Raw genomic sequence first — 12,291 nt, forward strand, 5'->3', positions numbered from 1 at the left:
GGCAATGCATGCTGGCATGGTCAGCCATGGTCAGATAGTAACACATGCAGAGGCACAGCTTTAGTTATACTGTGTTCATGTTTCCTTCTTTATTTGAACACGATTTTTATTTTTGTGTGCGATGAGGTGAAAGAACCATCAACGTTTCAATTTCAACGTTCACCCCAAAGAAAACTGAAAATCTTTTTTCTACACCAACAAATCTCCCCAGTGGGATGAAACCCTGTTCACAGAGGCATGTCCACAGTAGTGTTTTCATTAGGAGACCTTAGCTAGGAACGAGGACCACCACACAGGAAACTGATGCACAGATTCACATGGAAGCTCAGGGACAGGCTCATATGGTTTTATTATTTGGTGTGAACCATTATGTAGCTTGAGCTGCTGTATGTTTTGTATGTGCTATCAGTGGTCAAACCATGATGTTTGAATCATGTTAGAAAAACAAAACTTTCAGGGATCTTTGCTGGAATCTTGTGACTCGTTATCTGTTGACTGATCCTTTCCCCGAACTCCTCATTTAACTTCCAGTTCTCCAACCTCACCTGACTATTGAAGGGATGAATGAGGTAAAGCCATCCCTGGGTTGTGATGACTCATCCTTCACCTGTGTGCTCCGCCTTCCCACCTTTTCTCACGGGTTTGTGCAGGTGAATAGTGCTGGGTGTCAAACTGTTTTCCTGTTACTTGCCCTACATAAAAATGACCCAGCATTCCTTTTTTATGGGCAAAAATCACTTGATCTTATTTCACGAGGAAGACAGAATAGAAACGGCAGACTGAACTCCAAGTTTGTCGAAATAATTGTAATTTATTGAATGTCGGTACAAGAACATGGCAGAAAAGATCAAACTGTCCTGTCCAGAACCGATGATCTGTCACTGAAAACGCGACCTCCACCTACCTGGGAGCAACCCATTATCTACGTCAGTAGTGTGACAGTTGACCCCAACCAGTTGACCAAAGTTCAACTTTCAACAGGCAACAAAAGCAGAGATGACTGAGCCTGAGTCACTGTGCTGTCATCTTTATGCTAACGCTTAGACATCCAACACAAAGAAATACTACATTTGATTTAGTGTTACATTGTTAGCTAAAAATTATACAGACCATATTATTCAGTAACACAAAAAATAATGTAATAAGTAGCGGTTACTGTACTGGTCTGACGCTGATGTTGAACGGCTTGATCAGCGCAGTGTATGCAGTGACTAAAAAACCCTGACTGGGGCCAAAAAAAAAGTGCTTGGCGGCTGGACCAGCTGCATACGTGAAACTAAACACCGACTTCCACATGAATAAATGCTGCTGCCGTCGTCAAGCTGAGATGAAATGAATGCATGGATCACCTCCTCAGCATCAAATAAATGAAGGAAAGGCTTCAGCTTTGCAAGGACTACAAATCAGAAAGTGTTCTTAAAGTTGGAAGTGAGGGTAAAAAAATATTAAGCGAGCTAAATTAGATGGCATAGCAGTCCAAAAAAATACAACCAAAATGTAATGTGAGTTAGTGCTGCTGCTGCTAACGCAGGAGGAAGAGGAGGAGGGATGAAGAGATGGAAGACAAGTGAAGAATAAGGAGACAGTTGGCTAAGAGCTCCACTCAGCACTTTACTGCTGAAAAATCCATCTGAAAACTGTCCTTCAAACTTAAGTAGGACACACACACGAACACACACACGCCCATTCAGCTATCTTAGTGAGGACCTTTATTGACATAATGGTTTCCCTAGCCCCTTACCCTAACCCTAATCATTAAAAATGAATGCCTAACCCTTACCCTAAACTTAACCATAACCTAATTGTAACCCTGACACTAATACCACATTTTGAGCCTCAAAAATGCCTTCAAATTTGTGAGGACCGGTGTGTGTGTCCTCACAAGTGACTGTCGGTTCTCACAAGTATAGTAGAATGCAGATTTTGGTCCTCACAAAGATAGCTACACAGGAACACGCACACACATGCATGTAACTGTATAATTTGCAGGTTGTCTTTTGATAATGGGAGATTTGCAGTGACTGAACTTCTTTGTTTGAAGAGGAGGAAGACTTTGAATGAGAGTATGAAACCAGGTGTACATCACAGAAGGCTACATCACAGAGGAGGAGGAGGACGTTTTTGACAGCTTGTTTTTATCTTTTCGGTAAAACTGGACTGAATCTGGCTCACATTCAGGCAGAAACCAACAGGCAGTGATTTTACTTGTACAGTGGCTTCCAGACCCATTTTGGGATTAGTTTCTTGGCTCTGTGATCACTGCCCTGTGAACCGTTTTTTGTTGTTGTTGTTGTTGTTGTTTTTTTTTTTTTTTAAGTACTCTTCTTGAAAGGTTATTCATAATAAGCAGAAATAGCTCAAGCATAATACTGTATTACATGGCAGAAGAGTCAGGATACAAGTCTTTTTTGGATGTAATGTTCAAAGAAAACCGTCAAATCTGGAAGCTGAGAGTTTTTAATGTGACTTATTTAGAAATAAAATGCTGGAAACGAAAAATCTTTCAAAACAAAGCAGCCAAACGTCCCAGTTTAAACATAAGTTTAGTTGTCACACAGCAGCGGGACGAGGACCTTCAGCACTGTTTGCTGTTTATACATGAAGAATAATGAGGAAATTGATGTAATGTGGCTTTTAAGCTTTCCTGCTCAAATCCATGTGTTTGCGGAAAAAAATACTAAAATATGTAACGACGGAATAAAGAGCAACACACACACACACACACACACACACACACACACACACACACACACCACCTCGACTGGACTGGGTGACAAAATGAATAAAAGTTTGTTACATAAGTGATGTTTATTCAAATTCTTGACTCCACGAACATAAAAGGCTTCTGCATTTTACAGTGATCTTTGTAGCCAATGACCCTTAAATATATATTCTCATAAAAACAAACCAAAATTTTCTTAAATGTGTTTTAAAGATTAGAAACGCACAAACTTATAAAGAATTTGTCTAATATATATATATAAACTTTTTCAGGAAGTCAAAAACAAGAGTTGTTGTTAAAAAATTTGTTTCCTTCAACACATTTTTGAGAATGTAGTTTAGGACCTGGTTACGCAGGCCTAGAGGATGGTAGGTGACCATTGGTATCTAAGGAAAAATGTGTATTTCCTGACTGGTGAGGGGTTAGTGGCAGTCTTTTAATGACACTGATTTCAAAGTAGTACACAGTGCTGCACTAAAAACCTGCTTGTGATTGCTTTGATCATGGCCTCTGGACACTAGGTTGTTAAAAAAAATATCAAAACAAGACATCATGACTTCAACAACGGTAAACCTTGTAGAGATTCTGCGACCATGATTAAACATTATTGCACGGTACTGATGGACTCTTACAGTGTGCAGGTACCCTAACCAAATCAAATCCACCTGAGCTGTTATTTGGTCTTAAACAAATGTCATTTGAAATTTTTAGGTTTAATCTGAAGGTGACAGCATATTCTGAACGCCTGCCAGAAATGTAGCCAATCCATCCAATACTTCACGAGACATTAAATTCAACTGCGGACCCTCACCCTCCTTATCCTCTGGGAACGATGAATGCCTGTCCAAAAAGAATCGCATCTGAGTGATAACATTTATGCCGGAATAAATAATAAAATAAAAACAAGGAAGAATTTTCAAGTAAAGGTTCTGGCGTGAAAACCAAGATCAGTGGCAGGTAACTGTGAGCATCTCCTCTCCAGCAGCCTGCAGGTGAACTGAGGTAAAGTATTGATTAAGTGAAGAGCGTTCAACATCAGCAGTAATGTTTCGCAGCTGGCGAGCTGCAGCAGCACTATTCACGCTGAATGATTTCACACAGTTAGCAGCTCCAACACGAAGACATCGTCATTTAGCTGACTCGACTCCGAGTCGCAGTTTGTTCCAGACACTGAAGCCCAAAGAAAAAGCTTCACACTGCACAAGTTTAACATTCAGGGAGACACTTCAGAGGGATCTGCACCAAACACCGAGCAATATTAACAGGACTCCTCAGTGCTCGATTTAGAGGACTTCTTCTTCTTCTTCTTCTTTTTTTTTTAAATTTATGATGATGTTCCAGCTCTCATCCAAAAGGCTTCTTCGTTTCTAGAAGCTGTGGAAGTCTCAGGTATTTAACCTCTGGAGGATAAATATGCAACATTCCCTTTCGCATGTTTGCCATATAGAGAATCAATTAAGTGGAGCTTCAAGAAAGTTGCTGTTAGTGAGTTTGTCCCTATTCGAGGGATTATCCTGGCGAGTCAGTTAGTGGAATTATAATCCGATTCTGTCATTTCTCCCTTTTTTTCTTTTTATGCTTCAACTAAATTAATCAGGATAGTAATGATGGAGCAGGCCACACAGAGCAAACTGGTGTCCTGCTGCAGCTCGAGACAGTGGGCATGCTCCACGTATGCAAGTATTTCATTTAAGAAAGTTTGGGTGGATCTTCTCCTGTGGCCGTCTGTGCATGGGTGTACACGTGTCCACACATGAAACAGTCCGTAGACTAAAGGGACGGAGACACAGCTGAAGGGTCTGACAGCAGCGTGGAAAAACTCACGACTGAGCAGCATGTCCGACTGCCCTGAGCTGAAGGTCTGAAAGGCAGAATTACAGCCACAGTGAGCAGCTTGATCCGGTCACGACCACTTTAAAATAAAATCTTACATTATAAGAAAAAAAACCCTAAACAATGCCCACAGTGTGCTGCACAGCCCTGTGTGTAAAGCTTAGCTGTATTGTGTGTTCATCACAGGCAGCAGTAGCATCCAGCAGATAATGTCTCCATCAGTCCAGGCACACATCATCAGCAGCGCGCTGAGCTGTACAGAGCTCAATACAGCCAACACCATTACACACTGCATCAATAATGACAGGACACCGCAATACAGAGACACACATACACAGGAGGAACACAAAGATATGAACCCCACCCCCACACGGCCTTCAGAGAAACGAGACAACCGACCTGGACCAGAAAACATTACAACAAAGAAAGAAGTGTCGAAGCTTTGGGTGGTCATTTAGTGACTTCTTTACAGGCGCTCATATTAATTGGTTACATCCATCTGTACTCATTTAGCATTTACCTTGAATCAATGTGTTTCTTTTGTTCTTGGTTTTGCCTTTTTTGCATCTTTTAAGATCAGTTGTTACCATTTTTAATTTGCATTGTTTTGTGTCTTTGTTTTTCTTAACAGTCTTTTTTTAAGATGAGTTTCTCTCTTTGTTTTTTTGTGTTCCCATTTTTTTCATTTAGTCCAGTTATTTGAGTCTCCAGTTTTAATGGAGCTCTAATTCACTAAAAATGGTGCCATTTTAGCTTCTTTGGTAACTTGTTAGCTTCTGCCAACTTCTACTGATAGATGATGCGCTCTGCTTTCTTTACGTGGTTGGTTGACTGCAAATCTGGTTAGCTATAGTTTGACTCATAGTAAACTACCTGCTGTCAACCTTATTTATATTCTTTGATGGTTTTTGGAGGAATTTGTTTAACGGAAATTCCAAGTACTGATAAAGTAAATTAATGTATTCAATTCAATTTTATTTATACAGCGCCAAACACAACAACAGTTGCCTCAAGATGCTTTATATTGTAAGGAAGGCCCTACAATAATACATAGAGAGAAAAACCCAACAATCATATGACCCCCTATGAGCAAGTACTTTGGCAACAGTGGGAAGGAAAACCTGTACTCCAGGAAGTACAGGTCATGAAGGAGGACCTGCAGTCCTACTCAGACTATAAACACAAGAAATTGTCCAGGATCAGAAATCTTGTCTTTCTTTTAAAGACTCTGTGTATTCAATTACAGATTTTACTTTGGTTATAGGCTCAATAACCTCTAACAACTTTAAATAGAGACTTGATCCCCAATACCAAGTCTTAACCATCAAACAGCTGTTTGGAGAAGCAGAGATTAAAGTGCAATCCAGTTTTTTAGAAAGATAGAAAAATTAGACGAGGATACACTGATCTGTAGCTCACCTGCTGTGGTGAGGATTTCCTCTGAGAGCGGGAGCTGTCACACAGAAGCATGAGTCTGACAGAGGCGAACAGACACGTTAGCTCAAACTAATCTTCCGCTTTGAAGCACGCTTCAAAAGCAGTTATACCGTCATCTGTAGATGGAGGTGCTTTACTGTAACAAAGATTGATGTAAATCCCCAACAGATGAAACAGATTAATTTAGGATTTAAAGTAAGAAAAAAAAATCTGCCTGAAGTTTGGAGGATATTTGGACAGAATTTGACTTCTTTAAAGTGTTTTTTACTGGCCTGGGGTTCCATCAGATGACACAAAGACATGACCAAACAAAGGGAGCAGTCAGATAGAGAAACTGATCCCCTCGAGTCTCAGCTATGGTTAAACTGTGAGCTCTGAAGAAAGATCGCAGACTGAGAGTCACGCACAGGCTCGTGGTTCACTGCTGGAATATAGTTCACTAGCTCTCCTTAGATTAAAAAAAAAGAGGACACGATGGAAGGACAAACAATGGAGGAGTTACTGCTTTCTTATCAAAATGATGGTTCAGAGTTTGGAGCTTAAACAAGTTGTTTATTTGCACACCCATTTTACTAACTGAAAGTCTGGGCTGACACCACTATCAGACTTTTATACTCGAAGAAGAGTTTGAACTCTTTAGATTTTCATCATCTCTTCATCAGATGGTTAACCTTTAGATTAACGTGACACCAGATAAACATTAAGATAACTGTTCACAAATGTCATCTTAAAATGCCAATGGCGGTCAGCAAGGCTGATTTTGGCAGACATGTGCAGCACTACATTTCACAGAACAAAGAGCCAATTGAATGCCATTTGTATAACTACAAAATATGATTAACAGGCGTAAGTTTTTGTTGAAACACTTTTTTAAATACCGAATGATTTACTAATAAATTACTACATTAATAACAATAAATAATTTAATAATAATAAATTACTTTCATTACTACATATTCACTTAAGGAAATAAACCATTAATCATTACTAATAAACTAAAAGATAAAATAATTATCAAATATGTCTAATGTTTGTGTACATGTCATGTATGACAAATCCAGCAGGTCTTCCAAAAGATAGATTTACTTAAAACTGTTAAATAACTCTTATACCAATGTGTTGAAACACTGTAAACAATGCTTATTCAGTAAAATGTTGTTCTATAGTCATAATTATTTTAAATAAAGTTCTCTTTGATGATATCGTACCTAAGGTTTTCCAATAAAAATGAAAAGGGTCAGTAAATGCTCTTTGACAAACGACAAATTCATGGAATAATGCGACTGGGATTTGTTTCCAAAGCTTCTAAAGCCAAACTGCTGACACAACCTCAGTCCTACAGCAAAATACTCATCGGTGTTCTTATCAATAAATCACTATCTACTTGTTCCCCATGCTGGAAAAAATTAACTGAACTTTGTGAGATAAAAAGCAAGATATTTTTTAACGTTGCTCTCCTGCTGATCAGGTGATTTATGGTCAAATGTAGCCACTGATGCCGCATGCATGTCTGTGCCTTCAGGAGATTTGGCAAAGGAGCAGCTGATCCAATCACAACTTTTTAAAAGATCATATTTTTTGTCATTTTTCTTTTAATTGAGTGAAATTACAAGGAATAGCTCAAAGGACAATCTGTGCTGATGAAATGTCTGTTTAGGCTTTAAGACAAAGATCATTTTCAACCCTAAAATGGTATAAACCTTTTAGTAGTAACTAAATGTCCGATTGCATTTATTGGAAAATTATGTGTTTGAAAAATTGGGTACTGTCTTTTATTTTACATAAAATGCTGAATTTAGTATTAAAATCTGCACAAAACGCATATGAACCTTGGTCGTTCGTAGAATTAATCTTGGTTGTCTGTCAAACTTACAGTCAAAGTCCATTTACAGTCAGTCTTTCCAAAATGCTCTTATCCCGGTGCATTAAATACTTCCACTGACCTCCAACCCGGAGGAGATTCCCAGAGCTCCTGTAATGTATTTTGGTGCTACTGAGGAAATACATTTATAAAACCTGAAAACAAGTCAAAAACGTCAGGAGACTAAATCAAAGAATTAAAAGGCAGAGCGAAAAGCAACACATTATTGATACTGTCAGATTTATTCTGAGTTTCAGGAGACAGTGACAGATTTAGTAATAACCAACATTAGTGTGTTTCAGGCTTCAGTGATGAGGACTCCCTTCTCTTTATCTCAGCCAATCAAGTGCCAAAGTGTTTCCCATGCTTAAAAATATTTTTCTAAAGAAGTTTGTTAAGTTCCATAAAAGCTTTGTGTATAAACAGAAGTTGTTGTTGCTAAGCCCACTTCACCACCACTGATAAAAGCTGATTATGCAGACTTAATGGTGCCACTTTACCAATGGGGTCCAAATTGGAGCTTGCACCCCTTAATCATTTTGACGGATGTGCCAGACAATAGTGTGCTTACATCTTTATTTCAGCACTCAGGGGAAAGCCCCTTCCTGTTTAAGCATGGCGGTGACTCAGTTAACAAATCCAGGACCATCAAGGAAAAGGTGGATTTCCATTTGGTGTGGAAGAAACTGCTGTCCATCCAGCACCTTGGGAGGGAGCTGGCTCAGTGCTGGACCTCACTGTTACTCAAATGTATCTAATATGAACGAGGGTTGATCCCAGCAGCAGGTTCAACATCTGCTGGACAGACTCCAGATGAGTGGAGGTTAATGTTACACACTTGTGTTGGGTCCCAATTTTATGGGATGATTTATTAATGAAGGCCTCCGGCAGCAGGAGTCAGGAAGGCTTTCATTCATGGGGATTAAAAGGAGGTCAGCAGGTAAAACATTAATGTCTCCTTGTTCTCTTTCTGTCTGTCAGTGTAATTTCACACATCCATGTGTTTCAGGCTCATGACTCTGAAAAAGCAGCTCAGTTTGATTAGCCACACAGAAAAACCCCCATCCTGCATGTTTCCTGCAGATAGGCACGAGTGTGTGCTGCTTCACTTTTCCACCTGCAGTTTCTCATTGAGCATGGTCACAATTCGAAGCTTAAATCCTATCCAAGCATCCAAACACTCCCTCTTCATATGAAATGAAGATCTAAGTGCTGCAGAAACTGACCTTTAGTTTACCTCAATGATCACATTAAGGCAGTATATATGTACTGGAATACTTGAAATCAACTTACAGGAAAACAGCATCAGGACGACAAAAGTCAACTCGTCTGAATCTTTTCTTTCTGGGAATGTCAAGATTTTAACTAGATTGTAAATCAAATTTAAAGGTTAAGGCTGATAATAATATCCAAAGCTCTGTCTGACTCTCAGTTCTAGAAAATGGGAACATGAAACACTTCTATAATTTGTAAAATCTGTTTTTATATCAGTATCTGTCTAACGTGACAGCTATTGTTTGCAACTTCCTGTTGGCTCGATTAAAACACACACACACACACACACACACACACACACACACACACACACACACACACACACACACACACACACAAAACCACTCACTCACAATGTCACCAAAGACATCCTACAAACACTTAGGACCCTTAAACCTGAATGTCTCCAAAAGAGTCTTCAGTCTTCAAGTACAGAGAGGCTCTTCACAGCTACAGGAAACCTTTCAGTGCAAATACAAAGGTACAAATCAGCGGTCTCTGTTTACATCTGTGTGCACTGTCAATACCACAATATGCATTTAAATTAATGATCACTGCAGACAAACAAAGGACAGGTAACCCCGTCCAGCCTCTCTAACAGTCTAGCTTCTTCTTTGTTAAGCAGGTGAGATGATGAAGCTGGAGCAGGGAGCGGGACACTGGTCCAATCAGGCAGGAGATAGGTGGGAGGAATGAGGAATGACAAGTGAAAGCACCCATTCTGGATGCTCGCTGGCAAGTAGCATTCTGCACAGAAAGGATAAATCCCACAGAGAGCGAAAGGAAGAAAGTCTTTATGGGTCTAACCTTTTTCTGTGGACGGTTTCATGTGGAACAGGATATTCAGCAGCATTCTTTAGCAGCAAGATACCTTCCTATATGATTCATGTTGAACGCTGTTACTGGGAGCAAAGTAATTAACAAGATATTCAAAGACAGTTATAAGCAGACTATTTAATAAAATTTGCAGGCAAACAAAAACTTAAATGTCAAAATGGTTCAAATTCTTTCAGCTCCAATAAAATAATCAGTTTGTAACATCCAGGCATGAAAAACATGATTGTTGTCTGCAGTATTCAATGAAATGATGCTGGGGATACGGAGAGCCCGTGGGCTCGGTTTTTATAAGAAATGAGCTTAAAGACATGGAGCACATAAGGAGTCCTAATGAAAGCTGAGAATGATTCAATAGTTTTGGGAGCTTATATCTATTTAAAAACCAAACCTCAAAGAGTGTTAAAGCAGGGAGAACCTCATCAAATATGGAAATAAGTTAATTATATCATAATTTAAATAGACAGAGACTCTGAAGGCCCCCCTCCCAGCGGTTGGATAACGCCCACTGTGATGAACTATATTCAAGGACATGATTATTACTTAGCTAACTGCTAATGTAATGATGAGAATGTCTTTCGCACAGATGCGCATACTCCTTAATCCAGCTCTTATCTTCTGCCACAAGGTCGAAAATCTTCAAAAACACTTCACTTCTGGCAAGAATCAAATCCCTCTCTCCCTTATCTGCCCTCCTTTTAAGCTCTTAAATTAATTTTATAAAACCCTTTGTTCTCTAGTGTTTTTGCTTTTTAATTATCAATAATTCTTTTCATGCACAAAATATAGTAGGAATCTCTCCCTCTTATCTTGTAAGCCAACTTCCACATCACGAGGTTTCTGTGGTCTCTGATGTATTTCATTAGAGACACGACCCTGCATGCATTTATGTTTAAAGCATTTCAATTACTCCATTATCAAATTTGATTGAAGTCACTTTAGACCAAGTCAAAAGCTTTGCATGAACATTTGAACCACCTATTATTGAACTCATAGGATAAATAATGATTGTTCAGCCCACAGCACAGAATTTAACTCGTTTTGTAGAGAAAAGGACATATATCTGCAGGAAATGTCTCTTAATAAACATCTGTAGAAATGTATTTGGACCCTCAAGTAAATATCGAATAACTGGACTAATTTAAATGTATTCATAGTTACATAATCACACAGTTACTCTAAGTAAAGTAAAAACATCACCTGTAGTACTGATTTTCTTTTTTCAATATTCTTTTCTTGAATTAAGAATTTGAAGACCTCTGTCTCCATCTACTGGCTGTAACTCTGAACTGCATTCTGATTATATTAAGACATGTATAACCTTTCACATCTGAATATTTTTGAAGCACTGCAACTGTAGAAGTGTATTACTGAATGTTTCTCAGTGCAGGAAGCTGTACCTGCTAAAATGAGGACATAAAGGCTGATTTTATGGTTAAGTCTGGTGTTTTAGCCTGAACTATGCTTTTCCAGCTGCACAAGTGGACACATTTCTCTCAAAATTGCATTTTTGTTGCTGTGTTTTTTAAAATAAAGGACCATATTTGGAGCATGTGTGTGTGTTTTATTTAAAAACAAACCTCATGGGGCTGTTTGTATAATACTTTATTACTTCGAGCATTATTTTAATCAGCAACAGTTGCAGAGACAGTTTCACTGCAGGGTGGATGGGTGGGTCCAAACATACCACACTTTGACACAATAGTGAGCAGTTTGTTTCCCGTTTCAAACAGCACTCTGGCACTCCTGTGCTGAGAAGCAGTCATGCTTTGTGAGGACCTCTTAATATCACATCATCACACAGTGGTACCTATGTAGTGTAATTTTTTAGTGTGCACCTGACCAGGATTAGGGGTTTTCACCCATAAGATGGATTCTGCATCACACTGGGGTCCCTTAATTTTTGATGTTATTATTCAGGTTTTTATTTTATGTTCATTTTCAGATGCTCTTTGGTGAGATTTGGGAAAAGCTCCAGTTTTTTTGTAAAGCAAACGTTAGAAGGTAAAATTCTGCAACAACTTCTGCAATAACTTGGTTTTTGGTTATCAAGTCGATGCCTCCTGCCCCGGTCTATTGACATACCCTGTGGGGATCATTGTCAATGAGACAAAATGTGCCCTTTATTTGAGTTCAAATCCACTTATGACCCTCCACCATCCATAAATCTCAACAAACAAAGCTGTATATTTTAAGAAAGATGAAGAAAAAATACTCAGTATGAAGCAAAAAAGAAAAAAAAAGAAAAGAAAAAGGCAATTCTCCTAGATGGAAATTTAAATACTAACCCTGCAGTGGCCAAATAATGGACAAAATGCCTTCTCGCATG

The sequence above is a fragment of the Perissodus microlepis genome, chromosome 15 (assembly GCF_051167445.1).
Source record: "Perissodus microlepis isolate ML-2025 ecotype Zambia chromosome 15, ASM5116744v1, whole genome shotgun sequence".
NCBI lineage: Eukaryota > Metazoa > Chordata > Actinopteri > Cichliformes > Cichlidae > Perissodus > Perissodus microlepis.